The sequence below is a fragment of the Anabrus simplex genome, chromosome 1 (genome assembly GCF_040414725.1).
Source record: "Anabrus simplex isolate iqAnaSimp1 chromosome 1, ASM4041472v1, whole genome shotgun sequence".
Classification (NCBI taxonomy): Eukaryota; Metazoa; Arthropoda; class Insecta; order Orthoptera; family Tettigoniidae; genus Anabrus; species Anabrus simplex.
The window spans coordinates 172,628,286-172,634,285 of record NC_090265.1 but is presented as its reverse complement, the minus strand read 5'-3'; positions in this window follow the sequence as shown (position 1 = coordinate 172,634,285).

Sequence of the window (6,000 nt, the reverse complement as noted above, 5' to 3'; positions counted from 1 at the left end):
CTGCAAAAGGCGTCTGTTCTCCACGTTAGGGGCGGCCTAATTATATGCTGGCAGCAGCTATAAAATGCCCTCAACGACAGACGAAGCGACCCGTCGGTTGAGGAATCATTTGTCGCATCTATGGCTACGTCTCTTCTAAATTCGGAACATACTAGGGCGTCCCCTCAAAGCGACGGGCGCCACTTACGCCCGAGTGACGTGATAAATGAGCAAGGGTTACCTACTCATGGACGGGGTAGGCTAAAGAAGCTACTTCAACCCAAACAACTACTGAGATTTGCTACTCTCAATATTGGTACGTTGACAGGCCGACATCGTGAACTAGCAGAAATGCTTTAAAACAGACGTGTCAACTTTGCCTGCATCCAGGAAACCAAGTGGAAAGGTTCAAAGGCAAAAGAAATCGGAGATGACTACAAACCCATCTATCATGGTACCAGTACACGAAATGGTGTAGCAATAGTCGTCGACCAGAACTACCGCAACAATGTCACCAGTGTCAACAGGGTGTCAGATAGGCTTATGTCTATCAAGATTGACTCAACTTCCATCACTGCCCACATTGTATCTTGCTATGCACCTCAAACTGGATGCACTGAGGATGAGAAGGATGAATTTTGGAACAGTCTGGATGCCCTCCTTCGAGCAATTCCCCAGGATGAGTCCATTATTCTTGGAGGGGATTTAAATGGACATGTCGGGTCTCACAAAGAAGGATATATGCGATGCCATGGAGGACATGGGTTTGGTGTGCGAAACGATGACGGATGTCGGATACTCGATTGCGCAGAGGCTCATGATCTGATTGTTACCAACACATATTTTAAAAAGAGGCCAACACATCTGGCTACTTATACAAGCGGTGGTCATGCTACTCAGATTGATTATTGGCTAATCCGTCAACAAGATTTTAAGCTGGTAACGGACACTAAAGTAATTCCATATGACAGCATTGCCCCTCAACACCGATTGCTTGTCCTCGATATTCGTAGCAATGTTACACAACCCAAACCTAAACCTAAAACTGGGCCTGACCGAATTAAGTGGTGGCGGATGAATGCCCAACGAAACGAGTTGATGACAGCCTTGGCAAACTTCTCCGCGATGTCCGATCAATCGGTTCAAGACATGTGGAAAGATGCTGTGGAACAGATACATCAGGTGGCGACAAAAACGTTGGGAAAAACCATACCCGGACGAAAATATATTGATAAACAAACCTGGTGGTGGACAGACGAAGTCAAGCAAGCAATCAAGGAGAAAAAGATAGCCTACAAGACTTGGTGGAACTCACGTCTTGATACTGATCTTCATCAATATCACGACCTGAAATCTGCAGCAAAAAGAGCTGTAGCTGCAGCAAAGGACCATTATTACCAGTCACTATACGACCAGCTCGACACACCATCAGGAGAAAACAATATATATCGTCTTGCTAAGTGCCGTCACCGTTCAACATAGCACATTGGACACGTCATGCACATCAAGGGAGCCGACGCCAAACTGCTACGAGATCAACAATCCATTCTCCAGCGTTGGGCAGATTACTTTAATAACATCAGCAACAAAGAATTTACGCATCCACCAATTTCTAGTCCTGATCCTATCGTAGGCCCTGTTCCCTCAATTACATCCGAGAAAGTAAGGCTTGCCATTAGCAAAATGAAAAATGGAAAAGCAACTGGTCCAGATGACTTACCAGCGGAAATCTGGAAAATGCTCGGAAAGCCAGAGTTCCTTGTCTCACTCTTCAACCAAATCATCGCCGAGAAACAGCTTCCACACTCATGGACAACTAGCACAACAGTTCCAATCTGGAAGGGAAAAGGAGATGTGAGTGATTGCTCGACCTATCGCCCTATACGACTCCTCTGTCATACTTTCAAGATCTTTGAACGTGTACTTGACAGCAGACTCAGATGTATTGTCTCTGTAACACCAAACCAGTGTGGATTTGTTAAGGGATGCAGTACCATCGATGCTATCCATGCCACACGCCTCTTGATGGAAAAGCACAGAGAGAGACAGAAGAGTGTACACATGGCATTTCTAGACCTAGAAACGGCTTTTGACCGTATCCCACACGAACTTATTTGGCGAGCTCTTCGCTGTCATGGCGTCCGTGAAGAGTATGTAAGCTGGGTGCAACTTCTGTACCGCAATTCCACTAGTGTCGTCCGGAGTCCTGCTGGAATCTCTCCGCCTTTCGATATCACTGTGGGTGTTCATCAAGGTTCTGCCCTTTCACCATTGCTATTCATCCTCTGCATGGATACGGCAACAGCTGACATACAGACTTCACATCCCTGGACCCTTCTTTAAGCCGATGATGTGGTACTTGCACAAGAAACCCGTCCTGAACTCCAGCATCAGGTTCAAACGTGGAAGGACAGACTGGCTGAAAATGGACTGCACCTCAATATCCAGAAGACAGAATACCTGGAATGTGGCCCCCAAACCAGAGATACCATAAGTATCAGCGAAGAAGACCTGCAGAAGACCATGCAATTTAAGTACTTGGGATCCGTCGTCACATCAAACTGTGACACCACTCCTGATACTCGGATGAGGGTAAATGCAGCTTGGCTCAAGTGGAGACAGGTCACTGGAGTCCTCTGTGATAAAAATATGCCTCAATATCTAAAGGCAAAAGTTTATAAGAGTGTGGTACGGCCAGCAGCGATCTATGGGACTGAATGTCGCCCCATGACGAAACAACAGGAGCAAATGTTGACAACCATGGAGATGAAGATGCTTCGATGGTCCATGGGGCTGACCCGATGTGATCACATAAGGAACACGGACGTCCGGCAAAGGTTTGGTGTCGCGCCCATCATAGACAAAGTGAGGGAAGCCCGTCTCCGCTGGTACGGCCATGTCATGAGAAAACAGGACGACTCAGTTGCCAAAACAGCGCTCCACATCAACCCAGATGGAACAAGACCACGAGGAAGACCGTCAAAGAGATGGACTTACAATATCAGGGCAGACATGCACAGTGTTGGCTTAACACCAGAAGATGTCAACGACAGACAGAAATGGAGATGTAGCAAAGCAGCAGACCCTGCAAGTCGGGATTAATGCTAGGAAAGAGAGAGAGAGAAAGTAACAGGGGAGAAATATAACCATCCTCACATTTTGCCACCAGCCATTTTGGATGAAATCAAACAAATTTTCAGGAATCTTTCTGACAAAAATCTCCTGAAAAAATGCCTGCACGGCAGGACAGAAAACCCATAGGAATGTGTCAATAGTGTCATCTGGAACCGCCTACCCAAAACAGTTTTTGTGGGTATCATCACACTTGATTTTGGTGTATATGATGCTGTTTCAAGTTTTAACCAGAGAAACATCACAAATTGCAAAGTTTTGCAAGTGTTAGGGTTGAATGTTGGGTGTCATACTGTCGATACAATGTTGCATAGAGACCTGGTAAGATTAAGGTATGCTGAAAATGCCATTTTAAAAAAAGCTCTTCAAGCCAGAAAGGACAGGAGAGGTGCCAAGAAGACACTACAAGTGGAATTTCAAGAAGATCCAGATAAACCAAGCTATGGACCTGGCAGGCATTGATGTGTTAACTTTGAAGCCCGTTTCCCGTAAGTTTACTTTTTTAATACTTAAGGTGCATTTTCTCAGCCAATTTTGAATATATGAACTTGAAATTTGTAGGACATACTTATAAATACCTCTTTCAACTGCTGAAACTACAGTTTTTAATTTTTCTGTATATTACAAATTTTAATCTAAAAATGCCAAAAATATCTAAAATAAAAATAAAAAATAATATCTTCCTCGAGTAGGTCGTTACAAAAATTATGATTGTTTCAGTAGAAGACCAAGATATTCAACTACAAGCTGCAAATATTTGAAGTGTCTATCTCCAGTGGTTTCAGAGAAAAGGTACAATATAAACAGCCGATTTTATCATTGGAAGCATAGGGCATTCCGTACCCCCTTAGCGACATTCCTACTTGCGTTATTTTAATGACCTATGTTGATATCAGTTGGGGAAACCACTAAGGCAGTCCTTTTGAGGATGTGAAAATGCAGGTGGAGAGTGAGAGTCTGCCATTATAACAAAAATTCCCCAACTTGATTGTGACTGATAGTAGGCACGAGGGCCTAAGATCACAATGAATATTACCTAACCCAGTCTTCACATAAGAAAAGATGTTTGGTGACTTCCCCGTCGCGTTTCTAGGGTAACGTTAAGAGTTATGTAATTCAATACAGTTTTCCTCAGAACGTGTACACTATTAACCTATAATTCTCTATACAATGCCGAATTCTGCAGGAAAGCACGGGTACATCAGCTAGTACTGTATATATATCAATAATCGCATCAGGTGGACAGATTTCACTTCAAAGTGTGTGTGTGTGTGTGTGTGTGTGTGTGTGGGTGGGTGGGTGTGGGTGGTGTGTGTGTGTTTGTGAGTTTGGGTGAGTGTGTGGGTGTGTTTGTGAGTGTGGGTGAGTGAGGGGAATATATAATACAGACATAGATATTAGTGATTTCTGCAGCTTTCCTCCATCCTATATATTGTCATAAAAGAGAAATATCTTCAAGTAATAACTGAGAAGTTATATCATAGATCAAGAAGTCGAACGGACAGCAACCTGTAGTGGCGAAGGATACACGCACTTCTTGCTCTCCGAAATTTGACAGAGTAGTTCGTTGGCTGCATGTTGTGCAATGTACATAATTTCTAATAGCATCCTAGGCGTACTGTGCGAATTTCTTTTGTGTTAATCATGGTGATATGGATGACACACAATTAGATATTAACTGTAAAGAAATATGATTTTGATTGAAAAATACAGGTACTGATAAACCGAGATTATATCTCTTTACTACAAAATAAGAAATGCAAATTAGTTTTATGATCCGTAATCGGCAATTCCCAATATTTGTAATAGCTATACAGGCCAGTATTTTTGTGTTTTGTTTGCTTTTACTTCCACTCCGACAGAGGGCAAACGACCGGAATACACTCGCACAAACTGACTGAAGATCTGGAGTGACTACTGTACATCGATTCTAGGCCCTCATAAGTGATGTGTAACCACATAGACATCCACAGACCCCGCAATGGCTCCTGCTCTTTCTGTATATTGTTTTCATATTAAATATTATTTAACGTTCTTTCTCAAAACTAATTAATCATCATTAAACTAGGCATTTAGATCGACACCTGGGCCTTGGCTCTGTACACTACCTCGAGACGGCCACCTTATAACTGTTAATGTAACATAATTCTCAGTTCACGTTCTGAAAAGTGGGAAAAAATATTTATCATAATTTTTTTTTGAACGTCCAAATAATCATTCGAGCTACTAGTGCAAATAATTACCTGACTAGAAAGGTTTTTAAAACCCTTACAACTGTATCCACGACATGATTTTTCCTTTGAATAACACTGTAGCCGTGTACAAGGAATTTTTTAGTTTATACAGCAAGACAAACACATTTTTTCACGCAGCAGTTCCATTGATTGAGAAGTAATTTCTTGTGAATTAAGTAGAGAGAAGTCTGCGGGTGTTGGACTACTCTATTTCGTTACTAAGACTTCCATTTGTACGTCGTATCCGCCATATTTTAAGGGAACAGAACTAGGCGTGTAACAAAGGTTACTGGGGGTTAGTTGCCCCTATGGAATTTTTACGAAAAAATAAACAGGAACTTATAATAAACAATTGAAAGTTGACTCTGTGGGTTTGTTCTTTTATCACTCACAGAGACATAATTGTAAAACAAACAGATCTCTTGAATATATTTTCTAAGAAGCCTCCAGAGGTGGATTTTAGATCGTAATCTGAACATACCATTCCCTGTGGAACAGTTGACCTTGATCATGTTGCTCTTGTTCTGTGCTTTAGTGTAAGGTTTTGTATTATGCCGGTACTTCAATCTGAATATCAACATAATTTTCTTGTATCAGTTTCCTTATAATGAAAGCGAAATAATAATAATAATAATAATAATAATAATAATAATAA